The 19,842-nt window shown below is 36.2% G+C and overlaps 1 protein-coding gene across 3 annotated transcripts in view; it reads right to left on the reverse strand.

Annotated features, from left to right (window-relative positions):
- The window catches only part of CNST (consortin, connexin sorting protein), a 118,565-nt gene that overhangs the window by 52,001 nt on the left and 46,722 nt on the right, over positions 1-19,842 (reverse strand). The gene's annotated exons all lie outside the window — the stretch shown is intronic.

Below are 19,842 nucleotides of genomic sequence, written 5' to 3' on the forward strand. Positions count from 1 at the left end.
ATATTGAAATTGAATAGACTGTCTGCATCTGTACGTACCTTTAGCTAGTCCGGCTTGGAAAGGATCTTTCTCAGTAATTTAGCGTGTGCATACCATGACTGAAGTTGCCTCCTGCCAGCCCTCTAGAGCAGGGGTCCCCAACCCGTGAGCTGCAGACCTATAGCAGTCCGCGGCCTGTTAGGAACGGGGCCGCACAGCAGGAGGTGAGTGATGGGCAAGCAAGCGAAGTTTCATCTGCCGCTCCCCATCGCTCCCCATCGCTCATGTTACTGCCTGAAACACCACCCCCCAACCCTGGAAAAACTGTCTTCCACGAAACCGGTCCCTGGTGCCAAAAAGGTTGGGGAGTTTGCCCAGAACCCTGTCTTCTACTGCCTTCTAAATAAATCCACGGCTCTAGCCAAGCTGGCCAATTCTGCATCTCCCTAGTATTAATACTCTGCACCTTTCTGAGCAATTACAAATTCTAACAGTTAAAAAATTTTCCTCCCCGGACATCCCTGGCTGTCCAGTGGTTGAGACTCTGCACTTCCAATGCAAGGGGCTCAGCTTCGATCCCTGGTTGGGGAACTAAGATCCCACATGCTGCACAGCGCGGCCAAGAAAATTAAAAAAGAAAAAAATTTCCTCCCATCTGTCTAGTTAAGTTCTACCCTAAAAAAATTCATATATTTCTCTATAACATGAGCCTGAAGTAAACTTACTTTCCTCTAAATCCTATATATGGTCTATGGAAAGCCCGCCAGGGCTTTGCATTATAGTGTATTATAGTGACTGGTGAAGGATCGTATTACAGTGACTGGTGAAGGGTCGTATCTTTATTAGATCATAACTCCTACAGCACAGGGATTAATTTACTTACTATAGTATTGCAGTTATATCCAGTAGCGTATTCAGCATTAAAATTCCAAGTGTTGTGCTTTCTACAGATAATCACCTACAGTGATTCCTTCTATTTTAGAAAATTCTCTTCTATAAATTTTATGTCGTTTGGACTCTGGAAGTACGAGGCCCAGAGATGGCCTGCCATTTTATTTTGCGGGAACAGTATTTGTGAAAACATGGATGATTCTTCTGCCTTCTAATTTTCTAACCACAATGGTAGTAGTGCCAATGTAGGAACATAAGCTTTGTATAGAGAACTACAAAGAGACTAAGAGAAATACGGTTTTCTTTCCTTTTTCTCCAGCCACACTACTGTACCCAAGTTATTTAATTTCATATAGACTGTGATAAGGCTAACCTCTCAAATTCTATACTTCTTTTCATTAAATTCTTCCCACATAATTATCAAATATTACTCCATATTTCCTCTTTGAAAAATTGAATTTGATAATGCTCATTTTCTGTAGAGGGAATTTAAATAAAACCCTTGAAGTATATGGCCAAAGAAGGGCAGGATTTTCCAAAGTAAGGATAAAGGACAGAATTTATGACTCCATTATCTAAAGGAGGTCTAAGAAGGGTCCTGTTAAATAATGGAAATGAAAACACGCCATATGATTACCTCAGTTATTTAGACAGTATAGATGTATAATGGTCACGGTTCCTGCTAGATCCATTTTCTAAGTTATTTTACTTACTTATTAAAATTTTTTTCTTCCAGTTTTATTGAGATGTAATTGACATACAGCACTGTATAACTTTCAGGTGTACAGCCTAACAATTTGACTTACATAAAACACAAAATGAATCCCACAATAAGTTTATTTCATATAGATAAAACATTAAAGAAATAGAAAAAAAATGTTTTTCTTGTGATGAGAACCCTTATGATTTACTCTCTTAACAACTTTCACATATAACAAATAGCTGTTAATTATATTTATCATGTTATACACTACATCCCTAGTAATTGCTTATCCTGTAATTGGAAGCTTGTACCTTTTGACCACCTTCACCCAATTCCCCTTCCCACCACCCCACAACTCTGGTAACCACAAATCTGATCTTTCTCTATGAGTTTGTTTGTTTATGAAGTATAATTGACCTGCAATACTGTTAGCTCCTGGTATACAACCTAGTGATTCAATATTTCTATATATTTCAAAGTGATCACCATGATACATCTCATTGTCATCTGTCATCATTACAAAGATAGCACGTAGTTATTGACTATATTCCCCACACTGTACATTTCATACCTGTGACTCATTTATTTTGTAACTGAAATTTGTACCTCTTAATCTCCCTCACCTATTTCTCTCCTCCTCCCATCCCATTCCCCTCTGTCAACCACCTGTTTGTTCTCTCTATGACTGTTTCTCTTTAGTTATGTTTGTTCACTTATTTAGTTTTTTAGATGCCACATGTAACTGAAATCATACAGTATTTGTCTTTCTCTGACTTATTTCACTAAGCATAACACTCTCCAGGTCCATCCATGTTATCACAAATGGCAAGATGCCAATCTTTTTCATGGCTCAGTAATATTCCACTGTATATGCATGTATCTGCGTGCGTGTGTGTGTGTACAGAACACATCATCTTTATCCATTCATCTACTGATGGGCACTTAGCTTGCTTCCATATTGTGGCTATTATAAATAATGCTGCAATAGGCACAGGGGTGCATGTATCATTTTGAATTACTGTTTACCTTTCCTTCAGATAAATACCCAGGAGTGGAACTGCTGGATCATATGGTAGTTCTACTTTTGCTTTTTTGAGGAATCTCCATACTATTTTCACATAGTGACTGCTCCTATTTACATTCCCACCAACAGAGCAGAAGGGTTCCCTTTTCTCCACGTCCTCACCAACACTTGCTATTTGTTGTCTTTTTGATACAAGCCATTCAAACGGGTATGAAGTGATATCTCGCTGTGGTCTTCATTTGCATTTCCCTGACGATTAGTGATGTTCAGCATCTTTTCTTTCTTTCTTTTTTAAAAAAGCAGAATAGTACTGTATACTCCTCATTTGTGTATCAGAAAAAAGAATGCAAGGAGATCATACCCTAAGATCTGAGCTAGTGCTCAGTGCCGGAACTTTAAAATATTTCTGGAAAGATACCCAAGAAATTCCCCTATAGAGAAGGGAACTGAGGAATCAAGATTCTGGTCAGGGAGGAGGACTTACATTTCAGTTGTTTGTTTTTTTTGAATTTTATTTGTTTTTTTATACAGCAGGTTCTTATTATCCATTTTATACATATTAGTGTATACATGTCAATCCCAATCTCCCAGTTCATCCCAACACCACCACCCCACCACTACTTTCCTTCCTTGGTGTCCATACATTTGTTCTCTACATCTGTGTCTCTATTTCTGCCCTGCAAATGGGTTCATCTGTACCATTTTTCTAGGTTCCACATATATGCGTTAATATACTTGTTTTTCTCCTTCTGACTTACTTCACTCTGTATGACAGTCTCTAGATACATCCACATCTCTACAAATGACCCAATTTCACTCCATTTGATGGTTGAGTAATATTCCATTTTATATATATATATATAGATATATAAATATATATCTATATATATATATAACATCTTCTTTACCCATTAATCTGCAGATGGGCATTTAGCTTGCTTCCATGAGCTGGCTACTGTAAATAGTGCTGCAATGAACATTCAGGTGCATGTGTGTTTTTTTTTTTTTTTTGCAGTATGCAGGCCTCACTGTTGTGGCCTCTCCTGTTGTGGAGCACAGGCTCTGGACGCACAGGCTCAGTGGCCATGGCTCACGGGCCTAGCCACTCCGCGGCATGTGGGATCTTCCCGGACCGGGGCACGAACCTGTGTCTCCTGCATTGGCAGGCGGACTCTCAACCACTGTACCACCAGGGAAGCCCACATGTGTCTTTTGGAATTATGGTTTCCTCTGGGTATATGCCCAGTAGTAGGATTGCTGGGTCATATGGTAATTCTATTTTTAGTTTTTTAAGGAACCTCCATACTGTTCTCCATAGTGGCTGTATCAATTTACATTCTCACTAACATTGCAAGAGGGTCCCCTTTTCTCCACACCCTCTCCAGCATTTGCTGTTTGTAGATTTTCTGATGATGCCCATTCTAATTGGTGTGAGGTGATGATACCTCATTGTAATTTTTTTTTTTAATGCTTGGCTTTTTTTGTTTGTTTTTGTTTATTTATTTATTTTTGGCTGTGTTGGGTCTTCATTTCTGTGCGAGGGCTTTCTCTAGTTGTGGCAAGCGGGGGGCCACTCTTCATCGCGGTGCACAGGCCTCTCACCATCACGGCCTCTCTTGTTGTGGAGCACAGGCTCCAGACGTGCAGGCTCAGTAGTTGTGGCTCACGGGCCCAGCCGCTCTGCGGCAGGTGGGATCTTCCCAGACCAGGGCTCGAAAGCGTGTCCCCTGCATTAGCAGGCAGATTCTCAGCCACTGCGCCACCAGGGAAGCCCCTCATTGTAGTTTTGATTTGCATTTCTCTAATAATTAGTGATGTTAAGCAGCTTTTCATGTGCTTCTTGGCCATCTGTATGTCTAATTTGGAGAAATGTCTATTTAGGTCTTCTGCCCATTTTTAGATTGGTTTGTTTCTTTTTTTAATACTGAGCTGTATGAGCTGTTTATATATTTTGGAGATTAACCCTTTGTCTGTTGATTCGCTTGCAAATATTTTCTCCCATAGTGAGGGTTGTCTTTTCATCTTGTTTGTAGATTGCTTTGCAAAAGGTTTTAAGTTTCATTAGGTCCCATTTGTTTATTTTTGTTTTTATTTCCATTACTCTAGGAGGTGGATCAAAACAGATCTTGCTGTGACTTATGTCAAAGAGTGTTCTTCTTGTTTTCCTCCTAGAGTTTTATAGTGTCCAGTCTTACATTTAGGTCTCAAATCCATTTTGAGTTTATTTTTGTGTATGGTGTTAAGGAGCGTTCTAATTTCATTCTTTGACATGTAGCTGTCCAGTTTTCCCAGCAACACTTATTGAAGAAACTGTCTTTTCTCCATTGTATATCCTTGCATCCTTTGTCATAGATTAGGTGACCACAGGTGCGTGGGTTTATCTCTGGGCTTTCTATCCTGTTCCATTGATCTATATTTCTGTTTCTGTGCCAGTACCATATTGTCTCGATGACTGTAGCATTGTAGTATAGTCTGAAGTCAGGGAGTCTGATTCCTCCAGCTCTGTTTTCTGCCCTGAAGACTGCATTGGCTATTCGGGGTCTTTTGTGTCTCCATACAATTTTCAGATTTTTTGTTCTAGTTCTGTAAAAAATGCCATTGGAAATTTGATAGGGATTGCATTGAATCTGTAGATTACTTTGTGTCGTATAGTCATTCTTGCAATATTGATTCTTCCAATCCAAGAACGTGGTATCTCTCTCCATCTGTTTGTATCATCTTTAATTTCTTTCATCAGTGTCTTATAGTTTTCTGCATACAGGTCTTTTGTCTACCTAGGTAGGTTTATTCCTAGGTACTTTATTCTTTTTGTTGCAATGATAAATGGGAGTGTTTCCTTAATTTCTCTTTCAGATTTTTCATCAGTGTATAGGAATGCAAGATATTTCTGTGCATTAATTTTGTATCCTGCAGCTTTACCAAATTCATTGATTAGCTCTAGTAGTTTTCTGGTGGCATCTTTAGGATTCTCTATGTATAGTATCATGTCATCTGCAAACAGTGACAGTTTTACTTTTTCTTTTCTAATTTGTATTCCTTTTATTTCTTTTTCTTCTCTGATTGCTGTGGCTAGGACTTCCAAAACTATGTTGAATAATAGTGGTGAGAGAGGACATCCTTGTTTTGTTCCTGATCTTAGAGGAAATGCTTTCAGTTTTTCACCATTGAGAATGATGTTGGCTGTGGGGTTGTCGTATATGGCCTTTATTACGTTGAGGTAGGATCCCTCCATGCCCACTTTCTGAAGAGTTTTTATTATAAATGGGTGTTGAATTTTGTCAAAAGCTTTTTCTGCATCTATTGAGATGATCATATGGTTTTTATTATTCAATTTGTTAATATTGTGTATCACACTGATTGATTTGCATATATTGAAGAATCCTTGCATCCCTGGGAGAAATCTCACTTGATCATGGTGTATGATCCTTTTAATGTGCTGTTGGATTCTGTTTGCTAGTATTTTGTTGAGGATTTTTGCATCTATATTCATCAGTGATATTGGTCTGTAATTTTCTTTTTCTGTAGTATCTTTGTCTGGTTTTGCTATAAGGGTGATGGTGGCCTCATCGAATGAGTTTCGCAGTGCTCCTTCCTCTGCAATTTTTTGGAAGAGTTTGAGAAGGATGGGTGTTAGCTCTTCTCTAAATGTTTGACAGAATTCACCTGTGAAGCCATCTGGTCCTGGACTTTTGTTTTTTGGAAGATTTTTAATCACAGTTTCAATTTCATTACTTGTATTGGTCTGTTCATATTTTCTATTTCTTCCAGGCTCAGCCTTGGAAGGTTATACCTTTCTAAGAATTTGTCCATTTCTTCCAGGTTGTCCATTTTATTGGCATAGAGTTGCTTGTAGTAGTCTCTTAGGATGCTTTGTATTCCTGCGGTGTCTGTTGTAACTTCTTTTTCATTTCTAATTTTATTGATTTGAGTCCTGTCCCTCTTTTTCTTCATGAGTCTGGCTAATGGTTTATCAATTTTGTTTACTTTCTCAAAGAACCAGCTTTTAGCTTTATTGATCTTTGCTATTGTTTTCTTTGTTTCTATTTTATTTATTTCTGCTCTGATCTGTATGATTTCTTTCCTTCTACTAACTTTGGGTTTTGTCTGTTCTTCTTCCTCTAGTTCCTTTAGGTTTAAGGTTAGATTGTTCGAGAGTTTTCTTGCTTCTTCAGGTAGGCTTGTATTGCTATAAACTTCCCTCTTAGAACTGTTTTGGCTTCATCCCATAGGTTTTGCATCATCGTGTTTTCGTTGTCATTTGTCTCTAGGTATTTTTTGATTTACTCTTTGATTTCTCCCGTGATCTCTTGGTTATTTAGTAACGTACTGTTTAGCCTCCATGTGTTTGTTTTTTTAACTTTTTTTTTCCCTGTAATTGATTTCTAATCTCCCAACTTTGTGGCAGGAAAAGATGCTTGAGATGATTTCAATTTTCTTAAATTTACTGAGGCTTGGTTTGTGACCCAAGACGTGATGCATCCTGGAGAATGTTCTGTGAGCACTTGAGAAGAAAGTGTAATCTGCTGTTTTTGGATGGAATGTCCTATAAATATCAATTAAATCTATCTGGTCTATTGTGTCATTTAAAGCTTCCGTTTCCTTATTTATTTGCATTTTGGATGATCTGTCCATTGGTGTAAGTGAGGTGTTAAAGTCCCCCACTATTATTCTGTTACTGTCAATTTCCTATTTTACAGCTGTTAGCAGTTGCCTTATATATTGAGGTGCTCCTATGTTGGGTGCATATATATATTTATAATGGTCATATTTTCTTCTTGGATTGGTCCCTAGATCATTATGTAGTGTCCTTCCTTGTCTCTTGTAACATTCTTTATTTTAAAGTCTATTTTATCTGATATGAGTATTGCTACTCGAGCTTTCTTTTGATTTCCATTTGCATGGAATATCTTTTTCCATCCCCTCACTTTCAGTCTGTATGTGTCCCTAGGTCTGAAGTGGGTCTCTTGTAGACAGCATATATATGGGTCTTGTTTTTGTATCCATTCAGCAAGTCTATGTTCTTTGGTTGGAGCATTTAATCCATTCACATTTAAGGTAATTATCGATATGTATGTTTCTATTACCATTTTCTTAATTGCTATGGGTTTGTTTTTGTAGGTCTTTTTCTTCTCTTGTGTTTCCCACTTAGAGAAGTTCCTTTAGCATTTGTTGTAGAGCTGGTTTGGTGGTGCTGAATTCTCTTAGCTTTTGCTTGTCTGTAAAGCTTTTGATTTCTCCATCGAATCTGAATGGGATCCTCGTCAGGTAGAGTAATCTTGGTTGTAGGTTCTTCCCTTTCATCACTTTAAATATAGCATGCCACTCCCCTCTGGCCTGTAGAGTTTCTGCTGAGAAATCTGCCGTTAATCTTATGGGTGTTCCCTTGTATGTTGTCATTTTTCTCTTGTTGCTTTCAATGATTTTTCTTTGTCTTTAATTTTTGTCAATTTGATTGCTATGTGTCTTGGCCTGTTTCTCCTTGGGTTTATCCTGTATGGGACTCGCTGTGCTTCCTGGACTTGGGTGGCTATTTCCTTTCCCATCTTAGGGAAATTTTCGACTATAATCTCTTCAAATAGTTTCTTGGGTCCTTTCTCTCTCTCTTCTTCTTCTGGGACCCCTATAATGCGAATGTTGTTGCGTTTCATGTTGTCTCAGAGGTCCTTCCGGTTGTCTTCATTTCTTTTCATTCTTTCTTCTTTATTCTGTTCCGTGGCAGTGAATTCCACCATTCTGTCTTTCAGGTCACTTATCCGTTCTGCTGCCTCAATTATGCTGCTCTTGATTCCTTCTAGTGTAGTTTTCATTTCAGTTATTGTATTGTTCATCTCTGTTTGTTCTTTAATTCTTCTAGGTGTTTGTTCTTTAATTCTTCTAGGTCTTTGTTAAACATTTCCTGCATCTTCTCAATCTCTGCCTCCATTGTTTTTCTGAGGTCCTGGATCATCTTCACTATCATTATTCTGAATTCTTTTTCTGGAAGGTTGCCTATCTCCACTTAATTTAGTTGTTTTTCTGGGGTTTTATCTTGTTCCTTCATCTGGTACATAGCCCTCTGCCTTTTCATGTTGTCTATCTTTCTGTGAATATGGTTTTTGTTCCACAAGCTGCAGGATTGTAGTTCTTTTTGCTTCTGCTGTCTGCCCTCCTGTGGATTAGGCTAACTAAGAGGCTTGTGAAAGTTCCTGATGGGAGGGACTGGTAGTGGGTAGAGCTGGGTGTTGCTCTGGTGGGCACAGCTCAGTCTTGAGCATCTTTTTATGTGACTGTTGGCCATCTGTACATCTTCTTTGGAAAAATGTCTACTCAGGTCCTCTGCCCATTTTTTAACTGCGTTGTCTGGTTTTTTGATATCACGTTGTATGAGTTCTTTGTATATTTTGGATATTAACCCCCTCTCAAATATATCATTTGGAAATATTTTCTCCCATTCAGTAGTCAGCCTTTTTGTTTTGTTGATAGTTTCCTTCACTGTGCAAAAGCTTTTTAGTTTGATTTACTTATTTTTTGCTTTTGTTTCCCTTCCCTGCAGAAACATATCCGAAGAACTATTCCTAAGACCAATGACAAAGAGTGTACTGCCTATGTTTTCTTCTAGTTTTATGGTTTCAGGTCTTTCATTTAGGTCTTTAATCCATTTTGAGTTTATTTTTGTGGTGTGAGGAAGTGGCTCAGTTTGATTCTTTCATGTAGCTGTCCCATTTTCCAAACCCTATTTATTTAAGAGGTTAAATTTTCCCCATTGTATATTCTTGCCTCCTTTGTCTTTAATTGTCCATATAAGTGTGGGCTCATTTCTGGACTCTCTATTCTGTTCCAGTGGTATATGTGTCTATTTTTGTGCCAGTAGCATATTGTTTTGATTACCGTAGATTTGTAGAACAGCTTGAAATGAGTGAGCATGATACCTCCAGCTTGTTTCTTCTTTCATAAGATTGTTTTGGCTATTCAGTCTTTTGTGCTTCCATACAAATTTTAGATTTATTTGCTGTATTTCTATGAAAAATGCCATTGGTATTTTGATAGGGATTGCACGGAATCTGTAGATTGCTTTGGGTACTACAGTCATTTTAACAATATTCTTCCAATCCATGAGCATGGTATATCTTTCAATCTGTGTTATCTGTAGTTTTTTTCATCAGTGTTGTAGCTTTCTTAGTGCAGGTCTTTTACCTCCTTAGTTAGATTTACTTATTGTATTCTTTTTGATACAATTGTAAATGGGGTTGTTTTCTTAATTTCACTTTCTGATAGTTTGTTGTTAGTATATAGAACACAACAGATTTTGTGTACTAATTTTTTATCCTGCAACTTTGCCAAATTCATTGATGAGTTCTAATAGTTTTTTGGTGGCATCATTAGGATTTTCTATGCTTAGTTATCATGTCATCTGCAAACAGTGACAGTTTTATTTCTTCCTTTCCCATTTGGATTCCTTTTCTTTTTCTCGTCTGATGGAAGACTTCGAATACTATGTTGAATAAAAGTGACAAAGGTGGGCATCCTTGTCTTGTTCTTGATCTCAGAGGGACTGCTTTCAGCTTTTCACAGTTGAGTATAACAGTAGCTGTGGGCTTGTCATGTATGGCCTTTATTATGCTGAGGTATATTCCCTCTATACCCAATTTGTGGAGAGTTTTTACCATTAATTGGTGTCGGATTTTGTCAAAAGCTTTTTCTGCATCTATTGAGATGATCATATGATTTTTATTCTTCATTTTGTTAATGTAATGTATCACGTGATTGACGTAAACACTTTTAATTCTGGTATAAAAGTTAAAAGACAGAAGTATTATGAGTAACTATAGCTACAATAAAGTGTTAATGGACAAACCATATATTTAAAATGTAAACTGTAACATCAATAACATAAAATGTCAGGGGAGGAGAAGTTAAACTACCTTTTTTTTTTTTTTGCCATGCTCTGCGGCTTGTGGGATCTTAGTTCCCTAACCAGGGATTGAACCACCTCGGCAGTGAAAGTGCAGAGTCCTAAGCACTGGACCTCCAGGGAATTCCCTAAACTGTACTTTTTGATTATGGTAAAAATTAAACTGTTATCAGCTAAAAATACAATTTTATATATATATGTGTGTGTGTATATACATATATATATATATATATATATATATATATATATATACACACATGTATATATATGATGCTTTATATAAGCCTCATGGTAACCAAGAAAAAAAAATCCTGCAGTAGACACACAAAAGATAAAGATATCAAAGCATACCACTATAAAAATTATCAAATAATGAAGACAGAAAGAAAGGAAGAGAGGAACTACAAAACAGTCAGAAAACAATTTATAAAATGGCAATAGTAAATCCTCACCTACTGATAATTACTTCAAGTGTAACTGGATTAAACTCTCTAATCAAAAAACATAGGGTGCCTGAGTGATTTAAAAAACAAGATCCAACAATTGTTTCAAGAGACTCATTTTAGCTTTAAGGCACACATAGGCTGAAAGTGAGGGATGAAAAACGTATTATATGCAAATGATAAGCAAAGAGAGGAGGAGTTGCTGTACTTATATCAGACAAAATTAAGTCAAAAACTGTCAAAAGAGACAAAGGTCACATAAAGGGGTCAGTTTATCAAGAGGATATAATAATTGTAAACAGATATGTAACCAAGCACATATATAAATATATATAAGCACATATTAACTAAACTGAAGAGAGAAATAGACAGCAATATAATAATAATAGAGGACTTCAATACCCCACTTTCAGCTATGAATAGATCATACAGACTGATAATGAAAAGTGGACTTGAACAACACTATAGATCAAAAGGTCCTAACAGAACTATATAAAACATTGTATCTAACAGCAATAGGGTACAGGATCTCATCAAGTTATTCTCCGGGATAGATCATATGTTAGGCCACAAAACAAGTCTTAACAAATTTTAGAAGTTTGAAATCATATCCAGTGTCTTTTCTGACCACAATGTTATAAAACTAGAAATCAATAGCAGGAGGAAATTTGGGAAATTCATAAGTAAGTGAAAATTAAAACAACACACTCCAGAACAACCAATGGATCAAAAAAGAAATCAAAAGGGAAGTAAAAAGTATCTTGAGAAAAATGAAAATGAAAGCACAACTTATCAAAACTTATGTGATGCAGAAAAAGCCACGATAAGAAGAAACTATATAGTGATCAATGCCCACATTACAAAAAAAGTAAGATCTCAAATAAACGTTTAAACTAACCTTATACCTCAAGGAACTAGAAAAAGAACTAAGCCCAAAGTTAGCAAAAGGAAAGAAACAATAAAGATTAGAGTAGAAACAAATGAAATAGAGACTAGAAAAACAATAGAAAAGACCAATGAAACAATGAGTTGGTTTTTTGAAAAGATAAACAAAATTGACAAATCTTTAGCTACACTTAGAAAAAAAGAGAGAAGTCTCAAATAAATAAAATCAGAAATGAAAAAGAAGACATTACAACTAATACCACAGAAATAAAAAGGATCTTAAGAGGCTATAATGAACAATTTATACGTCAACAAATTGGATGACCAAGGAGAAATGGATAAGTTCCTAGAAACATACACCGTACCAAGAATGAATCATGAATAGAAAATATGAACAGACCAGTAATGAGTAAGCAGATTGAATCAGTAATCAAAAACCTCCCAAAAAAGAAAAGCCCAAGCCCATATAGTTTCACTGGTGAATTCTACCAAATATTTAATGAAAAATTAATGTCAATCCTTCTCAAATTCTTCCAAAAATCAAAGAAGAGGGAAGAGTCCCAATCCCATTTTTACAAAGCCAGCATTTCCCCCAATACTAAAGCCAAATAAAGATACTACAAGAAAAGTAAACTATAGACCAATATCTCTGATGAATAAAGATGTAAAAACTCTCAACAAAATACTAGGAAATTGAATTCAACAGCACATTTAAGGGATTGGACACCATGATCAAGCAGGATTTATTTCTGGAATGCAAGGATGGTTCAACGTACAGAAATCAATCAATGTGATACAGCACATTAACTGAATGAAGGATAAATACCATATGATCATCTCAGTACATGTGAGAAAAGTTACTTAACAAAATTCAATATCCTTTCCTGATAAAACTCTTGACATAGAAGTTACAGACGGAAACCTCAACATGATAAAAGCCACATATGACAAACCCACAGATAACATCACACTCAACAGTGAAAGATTAAAATAGTTTCCTCTAAGGTCATGAACAAGGCAAAGGTGCCCACTCTCACCACTCCTATTCAACACAGTACCGGAAGTCCTGGCCAGAGCAATTAGGCAAGAAAAAGAAATATAAGGCATCAAACTCAAAAAGGAAGAAGTAAAACTGTCTCTGTTTGCAGATGATATGATCTTATAAAATAGAAAACCCTCAAGATGCCACTAAAAAACTGTTAGAACTAATAAATGATTTCAGTAAAGTTGCAGAATACACAATCAACATACAAAAATCAGTTGCGTTGCTATACACTAACAATGAGCCATCTGGAAAAGAAATAAAGAAAAAAATCCTATTTACAATAGCTTTAAAACGATCAAGTACTTAGGAATAAATTTAACCAAGTAGGGGAAAGCTCTGTACACTGAAAACAATAAATATTTATGAAAGGAACTAAGAAGACACAAATAAATAGAAAGATATACTATGTTCATGGGTTGGAAGAATTTTAAAATATCTATAATACTCAGCAATCTACAGATTCAATGGAATCCCTATCAAAATTTCAATGGCAGTTTTCAAAGAAATAGAAAAAAGTCCTAAAATGTATATGGAGCCACAAAACATCACATATAGCCACAGCAGTCTTGAGTAAAAAGAACAAAGTTAGAGGCATCACAGTACCTGATTTCAAAAAATACTACAAAGTTTTAGTATTCAAAATAAGATGGTTGGCAATAATAACAGACATACAGACCAATGGAACACAACAGAGAGCTCAGAAATAAATCCACACAATTATGAACTTGATCAAAGATGCAAGAAACAAATAATTGGAGAAAGGATAGTTTCTTCAATAAATGGTACTGAGAAAACTGGTTTTCCACATGTGGAAGAATGAAATTGGACCCTTATCTCACTACATATACAAAAATCAAAAAGAAAAATCAACTCAGTATGAACTGAAGATTTAAATGTAAGACCTGAAACCATACAACAATTAGAACAAAACATAGGGGAAAATCATCTTGACATTGGTCTAGGCAATAATGTTTCAGACATGACACCAAAAGCACAGACAACAAAAGCAAAAGTAGAAGATGGGATTTCATCAAACTAAAAAGCTTCTGCACAGTAAAGGAAACAATCAACGAAGTGAAGAGACAACCTATGAAATAGGAGAAAATATTTGCAAACCATCCCATCTGAAAAGGGGTTAACATCCAAAATATATAAGGAATTCAAACAAATGAATAGCAAGAAAACAATCTGACTGTACCCTCTTGGTGGAAATGCAAATTGGTACAACTATTGTGGAAAACAGGACAAACATTCCTCAAAAACGTAAGACTACAACTACCATATTATCCAGCTAACCTACTTCTGGGTATATACCCAAAGGAAATGAAATCAAGACTCAAAGAGATATCTGCTCCCCCAGGTTCATTACAGCATTACTTATAATAGCCCAGATATGGAAATAATACAAGTGTCTATCAATGGATAAACAGCCGAAGAAGAGGTGGTACACATATAAAATGGAATATTACTCAGCCATGAGAAAGAAGAAAATCCTGCCTGTTGTGACAACTTGGATGAACTTGGAGGACATTATGCTAAGTGAAATAAGCTAGACAGAGAAAGACAAACACTGCATGATTTCACCTTACATGTGCAATCTAAAAAAAAAAAATTTTTTTAAGTGAAACTCATAGAAGCAAAGTAGTATAATGATGGTTCCTAGGGACTGGTGGGGGCAGACGGGGAGATGTTGATCAAAAGGTAGAGAGTTGTAGTTATGTAGGATACATAAATCTAGAAATCTAATGTACAGGCATGATGACTATACTTAATAATACTGTATTGTACACTGAAAATATACTGAGAGAAGATTTCAGTTGCAGTCATCACACAATAAATGGTAACTATGTGAGGAGATATGTTAACTAGCTTGACTGTAGTAATCATTTCACTATGTATATCAAACCATCATGTTGCACACCTTAAATATGTACAATTTAAATAAACAAATGAAATGAAATGTAAAATATCACTGTAAACAAGGTTGTCAATTATTTAAGAAAACTGAAGGTAAGAGTATCTGTCTAATACAAGTATCTTCTAGCTGCCCTCCCACACACACACTGTATTTTTTTAACCACTGTGACTAACTGCATAAAATGTAGATTGCATAAACAGTGGCATATCAGAGTTTCATGCAAGAAAATAAGTGCATGGCCTTGCAAGAATTCTGCCACATTCCACACTAAAAAGCAGGTTTCTGTTTCCAGTGCTGTCAAGCTTTAAGGACAATAATTTTATCATGGTTTAAAGAAAGATATAAATTGTTATTATACATGTTATTAAATGACAAGGATATACTTTGTCTTAGGCACATAAAATATTCAATAGGAAAACAATATTTAGCCATATTCTGGATAATCGATTTTTAAACTACTTAAAATACGTCCTTATTAATTTCACATTACTAGGATAAAGAACTCATACTGAGAAAATTATGTATTCCCAAAGAGTTGGAAGAAGAATGACGGAAATCAGGGCAGCCCTAAGTACCCATGCTACTTCCACTACGTATTAGCTGTACCTGCGGCACATCCGTCAATCTCTTCACCCCCCAGTTTCCTGATCTGTAATCTGGACACTCTACCAACTTATAAAATTATTGTGAGAATTAAATGAGATAGTGAATGTAAAAGGTAGGTGTACTCCCAAAGCTTATCCTAAAAAGAGGTTTTACTGTCACTTGAATTAAAAAGGTCACAGGAATCATAAAGCACTTCTCAGTGTGCTTTTACATTTTTTTTTTCACTTTGAAGAAAACATTCAGAGCAAAGTGTAAAGCTAATGAAGCTCATATTGCTAATGTCATGGTGAATAATAGGAATTATAAAAACTACGTTGGAGTATTAAATTGCTTATTTATTAGTCACCAATATTATAAGTTTGAACATGACTAAACTTATTTTTAATAAAGACAATAAAGAAAATAAACACTAGCATAACCATGAGTACTCAGAAAGATTAGCATATTGTGAACTGATACCTTTATAATGTACTAAAACATTTTAAAGTAATAGTAATCAAGCATTTATGACATAACATGGAAGTTTCAGTATTTTTCCATGTAGATTTCAAAATAATTTTTATGTCATTACTTCTCATGTCACGTGGTCTTACAAAAGTTTTGCTTGAAAAAATTAAAAATATATCAATTAATAAAAAAATTTCTTCTAAATATATTAAAAGTTTTCTGGTAAAACTATATTTATAGTTACTGAGAAAAGCCAAATCAAAACATGTATCAGCACATATAATTTCACCTTAATTACAAATTGTCATTCAATACAAAAGAAGCTTTCTTTTACTAGATATGAATCTACACATCCACATAGAAGCAAAAAATTCTATTTATCTTCATCTGTGAAAGTCAAAGGGGCTATAGTTAAAACACCTCATTAAGCAATTTGGTGATTCTATTTATAAGTATATGTAGGTGGTGACAGTCAATCATAGGCCTTCATTTAATTTAATATCTGTCAACTTCATCAAGTTCTAAAATAGACATCATAGCTTACATGTACCTATTGAGGGTTCACATTTTTAAAAAAAATTACTTGTAACTGCCTTGGGCCAGAGATTAGAGGAATCACCTTAACTGAGAGATTGTATTCAATTCATCACACCACCTGAGTTTTGTGTCAGTTTGGACACAGTTGTTTTATTCAATTTAGAATCTGTCTCTGATAGTGGTCAAGAGACACACCTGTGGAAGAACAGTACTAGTATCCTTTACCCTGAAACATCAGGAATGTACCCTGACATAATTACTCATAGTATTCTTCTTTAATAATCTAAAATCTGCCATTTGTTAATATACCGAAGGGATATTAACTGTTTCTCTGCGTGACAGGGAGAATGATGTGACTAGATAATTTAAAGGGAAAAATCTCATACCTTAGGTAGTAATTAATCAAGATAATGAAAAATTATCACAGGCAAAATGGGGGTTGAAAAGATGCTACATAGAAGACATCAAGGCCTAGGTAAAGATAGCAGCAACGACTATACTTAGGATAAAATAGTGAAAGTAATAATGTAAACTAAGCTGATGGGGATGTTTGGGGATGGGAGAAGGGTTATTTAAAGGCTTAATGCGTTTCACCCCTATGTTCATAGCTGCACTATTCACAATAGCCAAGACATGGAAACAACCTAAATGTCCCTCGACAGATGAATGGATAAAGAAGATATGGTGTATGTATACACACACACACAAACACACACACACACTGCTCAGCCATGAAGAAGAATGAAATAATGCCATTTGCAGCAACATGGATGCAACTAGAGATTATCATACTAAGTATGTCAGAAAGAGAAAGACAAATACCACACGCTATCACTTAGATGTGAAATCTAAAATATGACACAAATGAACCTATCTATGAAACAGAAACAGACTCACAGAGAACAGACTTGTGGTTGCCAAGGGAGAGGGGGTTGGGGGAAGGATGGAGTGGGGGGTTGGGGTGAGCAGATGTAGGCTATTATATACAGAATGGAAAAACACCAAGGTCCTACTGTATAGTACAGGGAACTATATTCAATATCCTGGGATAAACCATAATGGGAAAGAGTATTAAAAAAAGAATGTATATATATGTATAAGTGAATCACTTTGCTGTACAGCAGAAATTAACAAAACATTATAAGACAACTATACTTCAATTTTAAAAAATGAAGGCTTAATGCATTTCATATACTGTATACTACTGCTCAAGAGTATAAGGAAGCCATCTTATATGCAGATTTGTGGGGCTTTAGAAAACAATCTGCGTTTTGTTCATGCTGTTCCCTCTGCCTGGTCTGTCAGCTTTTAAAGGGCAGGGGTATGATTAACCATTGTGACATCAATACTGAGCACAGTGCCTGACACAGAGCAGGTACTTAAAATACTTCTTGGGAAAAAAGTTGGTTAAATGTGAGTATGTACCATGGAGTATACTACGAGCCCATATTCACTATGCCACTGGACTCTCACAACAGTATAAAGTGGGTATTAGAAATTACAGATAAAGCAATTGAAATTCATCAGAGATTAAATGAGAGCCTTGGCTCTGAAGTCAGGTGCCTGGGTTTGAATCCCAAATTGACTGCTTTCTAGTTCTGCAACTCTAGGCAAGTCAACCTCTTAATTTTCTTACCTGTTAAACGGGGATACTGCCCTGTACAGACTCTCCTCAGAAATTACATTTAGATAAGAAATAAAGTAAGAGACACTGCTATTTATCCACAATTCCATGACCTCTCTTCTTTCAACTAAGAACACTGACCTTTTTGAAGAAAAGTATTAGGGAAAAAAAACTACATTCACTGCTTTCATAAAAATACTTTCCTTGACCCAGTTGTCGAAGGTCCCTTTCACTACATTGAGACTAGATCTAATAACGAAATCTGAGGAAAAGTTATACCAGGATTCAGAGACAATTACTGAAACAAACCAAACTCCACCACTTCCTTCAGAGTGAACCATCACCCCTTTCTCTGATTATGTTTCATTTTGCTGAGGCTTGCAAGCAGGAATTGTTCTGAAGAAGCACAGCTGGCAACATACTCAGAGAAAAGGCAAAGTATGGTGAGTCAAACATGAAACAGAACTTTCCTTTAAACACACATTAGAATTCAGAAAAAGTCAAATAGCATGGTTTAATAATCAGGCTCAGTCTGAAGTCAGACTGCCTGGGATCAAATTCTGAGAGTGTCACTTGTGAGCAATACGATATTGGGCAATTTACTTATCTCTGTGCTTTCAGATTCCTCATCTGTAGATTGAGGCTAATTGTGGTACTTAGTAAGGCTTTGGAGATTAAATGAGCTATTTCATACAAAGCATGCATCATGGTGGCAGTCATACAGTAAGTGCTCAATAAATACTCAAGAACTTTTGTTTAAAACACAGCAAGCTGCAATCAAATTAACTCTGTATGTCCATACCAGTGAGTTTGGAGCTCTATGAATTTTTTTTTGGTGATTTTTTTTATAGGTAACATAAAACCATTGTAACCATTTTTAACTGTACAATTCAGTGACATTAATTACATTCACGATGTTGTACAGCCATCACCACTAACCATTTCCAGAACTTCCTCATCACCCCCAAAACTCTGTACCCATTCAACACTAACTCCCCATTCCCCTCCTGCTTCACATCTGGAATCCTCGGCCACATCAGTAAACAAAGGAGGTTGCGGCCATCGAGCCATTAGCCACTGCAGCTGCCCATACGGTGAGCCCTGAGGGAACTCAGGATGGAGACAAACAGGCTGCCTGCCACCACCATCAGCCACTGCAGCTGCCCCCCAATGGTGCACCCTGATGGGATTCAGGATGGAAAAAAGCAGGATACTGGCCCTAGATAATTATGATGCATATCAAAGGAATGGTTTCAATGAGCCCAGACTCTCACATCTTCCTGTACATAGAAAAGCACTAAATTCATTAACTTGAGATGTCTGGTTTTCTTTAATTAACAGTCATCTTTCCATGTTCTGACTAGCTGGTTTTTGTTGCAAAAACTGCTGTATCTCCTGGCTTTTACTTTACCTCTTAGGAACAGCCACTCAGAGCTATCTGAGAGGCTGCCTCCTGGGTTTAGGTCTTCAGAAAGTCTGCCAAATTAAACATTCTCAATTTCTAGGTTCTGCCTTCTTTTTTCTCAGTCGACACCTCTACTCTACTTTCTGTCTCCAAGAATTTGCCTAGTCTAAATACCTCATGTAAGTGAAATCAAACAATATTTGTCCTTTTGTGTCTGGCTTGTTTCACTCAGCATAATGTCTTCGAGGTTCATCCATGTTGTAGCATATATCAGATTATCACTCCTTTTAAGGCTGAATAATGTTTCCATATATATGTTTTTTTTCCCATACATTTTGTTTGTTTCATACATTTTGTCAATGGACATTTGGGTTGTTAACACCTTTTGGTTTCTGTGAATAATGCTGCCATGAACACTGGTGTACAGGAATCTGAGTCCTTACT

Source organism: Monodon monoceros, unplaced genomic scaffold, assembly GCF_005190385.1.
Source record: "Monodon monoceros isolate NGI ecotype Baffin Bay Population unplaced genomic scaffold, NGI_Narwhal_1 Super_Scaffold_18, whole genome shotgun sequence".
Lineage (NCBI taxonomy): Eukaryota > Metazoa > Chordata > Mammalia > Artiodactyla > Monodontidae > Monodon > Monodon monoceros.